We start from the raw sequence: 7,606 nt of genomic DNA, 5'->3' as shown, positions 1-7,606 counted from the left end.
GTTGGAAATGTAAAGGTAGACGTTTTATAGCCAGGAGTGGAGTGATTAACTTTCCAGTCTAGGAGCGGAGGTCCCTAGGACCATCAAGGGAGAAGAGTGGAGAGCGGGACCCTACCCAGAGAAGCAGTGATGCCTGAGATGCAGGCAGAGACAATGATGTGGAGAGATGGAGCAGCTGGGGACTATAGATCCAGAGATGGAGAGGGGGGCAGGCTTGTAGTGTATACCCTTTGGTTGGTTGATGATGCATGAGGGGATTGTAACCATGGCAATGAGACAATATACGATAGAATGAATGTAAAACTAATGTTCTCCCATGTAAACCATCACATAATTCACAATAAAACATTAAAAAAAAAATCCTTTAGAAGGACTGATTACAAGTGAAAAACAAAAACTGAATATTTGATATCTTAAATTGCATCAATTGCAGTTATGAAATTATAGACCATTCTGTATTTAACTATTTTTAAAAAAATATTTCGGTTTCTCACTGTAGGATAAACATTGAACTGCTAACCTTAAGGTTAGCAGTTCAAAACCTCCAGTGGCTCCTCAGAAACCCTACACAGAATCACTACGAGTTGGAACCAACTTGATGGCACTTAACAACAATAATTATTGGATGTTTTACTCTTATGTTTGACCTGTGTGAATACTATTATTCATAAAATATTTCAAAACAACTGCAAAGTAGCCACTTAATGATAGAAGCCCTCAAAATCTTATAAGGCCCATGTATCAAGACCTTGCATGGAAAACCAATGAATATCCAAATTCCTCTAGGCATGTGGTTTACAATGAAGAAGTTTATTGCTGTACGAACATCAATCTCAGACACAGACAGCAAGTACCATTCCTCCACCTGCATATTTTTCTAGTAAGTATTCCTCATGCTGAAAACAAACACATCAGTTTGAATTTACTTCATTCTTACATATCCTCATTTCAAAACATCAGGAGTTTACATTATTTGGCAAGTCATAAAGTATTACAGTTTATTTTTCTTGCTATTATTTATTATTTTCAATTTGGGTACTGTATAAAATAAACTTGGTGGGCTTTGTAATTTATCTGCTTAATAAAAAGCATTAAGTAACGTAAGAGTATACCCTAGTTTTCATTATTATGAATTTATTGTGCATTTGAATATTATGATTCCTCTTTTGCTATAAAATAAGATAGAATATGTTTACAGGAGTCCTGGTGTGGTGCTGTAGGTTAATGCACTGGACTTTAAAGTCAGTTTGAACTGCAAGGTTAGTGGTTCAAGCTCACCAGCCACTCCTTGGAAACCTTTTACAGTGTTGCTATGGGTTGGAACTGACTCAACGGCACTTAACAACAACAACAATACTTTTATGTAATAATACATTTTTCTAATCAATATATAACTTAGGAGAGGTCATTGTTGTTAAGTGCTGTTGAGTTAATTCCAACTGATAGTGACCCTGTACAAGGTTTCCAAGGAGAGGCCAGTGTATTTGAGCCACTGACCTTGCAGTTAGCAATCCAGTATTTATCCTACAGCACCACACCAGAACCTCAATTTACATACAATATTGACATATACAACCACATCTGCTCACCTGGAATCTAAAACATAGTGATTTATAAATGAAAGCTAAAAATGGAAACTAAAAGATGAGAATATTCATGTATGGGAGAACAAAGCTAATTATATAAATATGTAGAACATTGTCTGTGGTAATCTATGATCTATGATAGAAATTGATGTAAAGATATCCATGGCCACATGATCACATCCTTCCCATGGTAGTTCTCTTCATCAAAACATGGAAGCCATATAGGCCATAGAGAAAGGCAACTAGCAAGATGTGAGCCACAGTATTTAATAAGCTAACTATGTAAGCAGTATTTAATCTATTCTGCTGTATTCATTGGTTAGAATCAAGTACCTAGTTTCATCCCACATTCAAGGAGTCACGTGGGGTGGGAGGTTTGTACAAGGCATGAATACCAGAAAGTGAGACTCATTGGAGCCATCAAAAGACTAAAATGGTCTCCTTCCCACATTTATGCTTCCAAACTGTAATTCTTGATTTCTACAGCTTTTATTAGTGGACCAACTTTCGGGATCTAAGAATTGAATCTTTTAAGACATTGTTCGTTATGCAAATATACTACTCCCATTACGTTAGGATCTCCTATAAATGTCAATCTACTCACAGAGACTCACCTCAACTTCCTAACAGAAACAGAGAATATAAAGTTATGGGACATAGGAAAGATAAATTCTGATGAAAACAGTAGCAGAAGAAATTTTTAAAATATGAGATATTGGTTAGGAATACAGGCCTGAGGGATGTGATATGGAGAGGAAGGATTCTATGGTAAAATATTGAATGATGCAGAAAGCATCAAAAGAAGATAGAAAAAAATCACAGAGTCACTGTACCAAAAAGAAATGGACAGTATTCAAGAGTTGCCTATGATCAAGAGCCAATGATACTGAAGAAAGAAATCCAAGGCATTGGCAAAAAACAAAGCTCCAGGAATTGAGAGAATACAAACTGAAATCTTTCAACAATATTCAGACTCACAGAGACCCTATGGGACAGGGTAGAACTGCTTCATTTCCAAGGCCATAATTTTTACTGGAGTCCTGGCGTGGCACTGTGGGTTAATGCACTGAACTGCAAAAACATTTGAACTGCAAACTTGGCAGTTCAAGCTCACCAGCTGCTCCTTGGAAACCCTATACAGGGATTACTGTGGGTTGGAACCTATTCATGGGTATTTAACAACAGCAACAATCCTTACTGAAGCAGGCTGCCACATTTTTCTCCTACAGAGTGGCTGATAGATTCAAATAGCCAGCCTTTCAGTTAGCAGGTGAACACTACCAGAGGTCGGTCCTGTTTAAGAGGAATAGAAATGTTTGTTATAATTTTACTTAGGAGATATACTTTAAGACCTTAACTATAACTCTAAGCCATAATATTTGTTCCTTCTGTTTCTTCTGGAATATATTTTCTTCTGTGCAATTTCCTCTTATGGTTTAGAAACAATTTGTTTCTTCACAGTAAGGATCATCTAATGTATGGGTTAACCTGACCATGAGCTTTGTAAGTATGATAGCACAATTGCAGGAATTTCTAAGAAGCAACTGGTGCCTTTGAACCAACAACCTTGCATTAGAAGTCTAGTGCTTACCCTACAACACCATACCAAGACCCCCAAATCAATGCTAAATGTACTTTCACAACTACGAAGGTGAGTCAAAAATTATCCACACCCCAGTTATGTTACAACACCCACCTATATCCATGACTAATGACAATATTGAGTGTGAATGTGAAATGATTTTATCAAATAGACAAGTGACAGTGTGGCAAGTCATTTACAAATTATCCATGGCTCTGTCTATGAAATAATCCACAATAACCTTGGGTTTCAAAAAGTTTGTGTGAGATGGGCACTGAAACAACTCATGGAAGAGCATAAATAGAAACATTTGGCCATCTGCAACCAACATTTGGACCGATACTCAAAGGAAAGTACAAGTTTCTTTCAAATAATCACTAATGGTGTGAGACATGTATTCATCACTGCGAGTCTGAGAGTAAATGGCAGAGCATGGAATGGAAAATCTTCTATCGCAGACCAAGAATAGGTCAAGCATCATCTGGAAAATTGATGCTTACAGTTTTCTGAAATTTTCAAGAGCTGGTATTGGACCACATTAACTTTTTATAGTACAGTGACTCTGTGTACTCTGTCCATCTTCTTTTTATTCTTTTTAACTTTTATCGTGAATTGAGTGAAAGTTTACAGAATAGATCATCAGTTGTATATTCAACAAATCATACACTTCATCTCAATGATTGCAATCCCTACAATGTAACTTCATTTATACCACTTCCTCTTGGGGATTCTTGTTTCCATTCATTCTTCCAACCCTGAGACCGGAAGTAGATGGTGTCTGGCTACCATTACCAAGGGCTCTGAAAGGAATCACGTTAAAAGGTCCTAAGAAGGCTGGGAAAGAAAATGTGGAACAAAACTCAAAATCATAAGAAAAGGCCAGGCTTCACTCGTTAGATGGAGACTGGTGGGACCCTGAGATTATGACTCTTGTTTGCCCTTCAAGCCTGGAGCTGAATTTACCTCTGTTGCTCAATTGTAGCAAAGTAATGGATAAGTACTTGAGGGGATAGAAACAATAGTGAGGTCTGCACACCAAAGAATGGTCAACTATTTGAGATCAAAAGGACAGCATTTACCCAAGAACAAAGATCTTGAGAAACAAGGAGGAATGGAAACAAGAAACCCAGAGACGTGGGATAAGTGATTGCAGGGTTTGCAATCATTGAGAAGAAATGAAATGTATTATTTGTTGGAATACAACAGATGATTTGTTTTGTAAAACTTCACTCAAATCATAATAAAAGTTAAAAACAAGATGGAAGGAGTACACAGAATCACTGTACAAAAAAAATTCATGTGGTCCATTAGTCCATTGAACTAATTGTTTCCAAATGGCTTCAATTTTCTTCATTCTTCTTTCCTCCTGACAGTTAAAGACCAATAGTTGCACCTTAGATGGCTATTCATGAGCTTTTATATCTTCATTTTTATTTTTGGTTTATTTATTTATTTATTTTAAAGTATTTATTGTACATTGAGTGATAGTTTACATGGGAGAACATCAACGTTGCACTCATTCTATCGTATTTCGTATCAGTGCAATGATTACAAGCCCCTCCAAGCATCACTATTTGCTTCTACTCCCTCTGGGTTTGTGTTTGTTTTTGTACACAAAACATTCGGGAATATGTAATCATTTAAACAACCCAAGGGCACTTTCTGCAAGCCTGCCTCCTGGCTGTTAATACATAGCCTTTTTCTTTCCATGAGTCTAGAGTTGTCAGCTGCTGTATCTCTCCATGTCATCATCTTTGCCTCCATCTCTGGTGTCACTGCTTCTCTGGATACGGTCCCACATTCCGCTCATGTTCTTCTCCCTTGATGGTCCTAGGGTCCTCTGTTCCTGGAATGTAAGATTAACTGCTCCCCCCGCCCTTATGTTATACAACATCTACATTTACAGATGTGACCATCACAATTCGCCATAACAATTACTCACTATTGAATCTTAAGAATCTTATCCCTATATCCTTTCACAAGACCCCTCTAGACAAGCTGAAAACTATTCAATGGGGATTCTACCTTCCCCCAACTCTTGAAAACTTGTAAGCCAGTCACTTTTTGCCTTTAGAACCACCCCATTTTAGGTAGACGATGTCTAAGTTGTCCATACCTATCAACCCTGTATACAGAGGGGGTATGTTTGATCCTTGATGTGAAGACTCCTTTCTCTCAGTTTGTATTTTGAGCTACTATATCCATAAGTATAGATCAAGTTCATCAAATTGTAGCAATTTACACTTGTTTCCTTTATCAAATTTATCTTCCTCTATTCGAGTTCTGATCATCAAGCCATTGAGGCTAAGCCAAATGGGTATTAACAGCAAGTTTGGGTGTTCTTTTGTATCTCCCCTCATTTCATATCTGCTGGATACTTCACTCTCGGCTCTATCCCTTTGTAGCTAAGCCCTTGTCCATTGGCTTAGGAGTCTTCAGGTCTCACCACACTTTGGACCAACCAGACCTTCTTTTTCTCTCTCTCATCTCCAGGTTGATGTAGGCCTTCAGAATGTGGTCAAACTTAGTCCATTTCTTCTTTGCTGTCTTTCCCCCTCTTCCACTCACCAGTAGACCAACATGATTTCCAGCAAATTTATATTCCTGCTCATGTGTTCCCTTTGAGTTCCAGTCTTGGATGGGGGTTTGTTCTGAAGGGACTTGATTTCTTTCCTTGGTGGCTTGCAAGTGAACAACTTGCATATTCTTGTAGTAGCCAATCAGACTGCCATTTTTGTTTTCTATTTTTCCTGCTGGTCTTTCTTTCAAGAAGTATCTTCTGTTCCTTTAGCCACTTCAGGCTGGTCTGAATGTCCTTTCAAGTGGGAATGTCCCACCTCAGAAGGTTCTGGATGAGGTTCAGGATTCCATCTAATGTTTTATAAACTGCAAAAGCTCTGCAAGAAACCTATTTCACTGGGCAAGTTCTAGAACCCCTTTCACATATTCCAATCACTTCTAAGCTGAAGTCTTCATTTTTTTAAATTGTCTTCCCCATCACTTAGCACATTTCTACCCTCTAGCCAATGAATAATTCTCCCTTTTCCTCCCACCCTGGTAACCATTATAAAAAGTTTCTTTCCACATGAAAACCTTTTCTTAACTTTTTACAATTGTGGCCTCACACAATATTTGTCCTTTTGTGGTTGACTATTTTCACTCAAGGAGCTCTGGTAGCATAGTGGTTATGAATCAGGCTGCGAACCTCAGAGTCAGCAGTTCGAAACTACCAGCTGTTCCGTGGGAGAAAGATGAGACTTTCTGCTCCCATAAAGATTTACAGCCTTGGAAACCCTGTACAGGGTCACTATGAGTCAGAACTGACTTCACGGCACATAACAACAACAACAACAACATTTTCACTCAGCATAATGTCCTCTAGGTTCATCCATGTTATGAGGTGTTACATAAACCCATCATTAATCTTCAATGTTGTGCAGAATTCTATTCTGTATATCTACCAAAATGTAACTATTCCTCTGTTGATTGGCATTTATGTTTCATCTTTTGGTATTGAGAATAGTGCTTCCATCTTTTTTTATACTTCTCATTTAATTCAAAATTTTGCCCATGGAATCCTTCAACATTGCAACTCGAGGCCTAATTTTATCTTCAGTTATTTCAGCCTGAGAAATGCTGAGTATGTTGTTTCATTTTGGTTTGCTAACTCTGGGTCATCTCAAACTCCCCTTTGAAATATTCTGTTCAGTTTTTTTACTTCATCAGTTCTTCCTTTAATTTTAACAAGTAGCTAAAGCAAAGTCATTATACATTGTCCTAAATATTATGAATCATTTGTGGATGTTGTGGCACAAGGTAATGTTTGTTCTCCAAAAGTTATGCTTTGATTTTTTTTTTTTTTCCTGTGCAGACTACAGAATTGTATTTTCCAGCTTCCTTTGCTATTAAAAATTCTGGTCTATGAAGTGTGAATGTATTAATGTGTGCCACTTCCAGACCTGGACTACAAAATTCTCGTGCATGCTCCTTTGTGCTGTTTTCTTTTTCTAGATGCTAAGGATGAAGGCAATTATGACAACCTTGGAAACCATGTGTTGAAGGTGACAGTCTCTGTTTAACTGTCTGTGTCTTTAAACAGCTGCCTTGAAGAGAGATTATTCCTCATCAAAGACTGTTTTATGAGCAAGAAAGAAACTGTTATTTTGTTGAGCTATTAGATACTTGAGGGTTTCTTTACTAATGTTCTTAGTTGCTGTCGAGTTGGTTGTGACTCATAGTGATCCTATGTCCAACAGAATGAAACACTGCTCTGTTCTGTTCCATCCTCACAATTGCTATCCCATTGTTACAGTCATTATGTTAATACATTACATTGGAGTCTTCTTTATCGATAACCCTCTACTTTTCCAAGTATGATGTCCTTCCTAACAACTTGTTGAAAGTATGAGAGATGAAATCTTGTCATCCTCACTTCTCA

The 7,606-nt window shown here is 37.6% G+C and overlaps 1 pseudogene; it reads left to right on the top strand.

Moving 5' to 3' along the window:
• Nucleotides 1–7,247, top strand: part of LOC102814750 — a 40,013-nt pseudogene extending 32,766 nt beyond the window's left edge.
• The last annotated feature ends 359 nt before the right edge of the window (nt 7,248–7,606 follow it).

This window comes from Chrysochloris asiatica, unplaced genomic scaffold (assembly GCF_000296735.1).
Source record: "Chrysochloris asiatica unplaced genomic scaffold, ChrAsi1.0 scaffold00011, whole genome shotgun sequence".
NCBI lineage: Eukaryota > Metazoa > Chordata > Mammalia > Afrosoricida > Chrysochloridae > Chrysochloris > Chrysochloris asiatica.
This window is presented reverse-complemented; position numbering and strand designations above follow the sequence as displayed.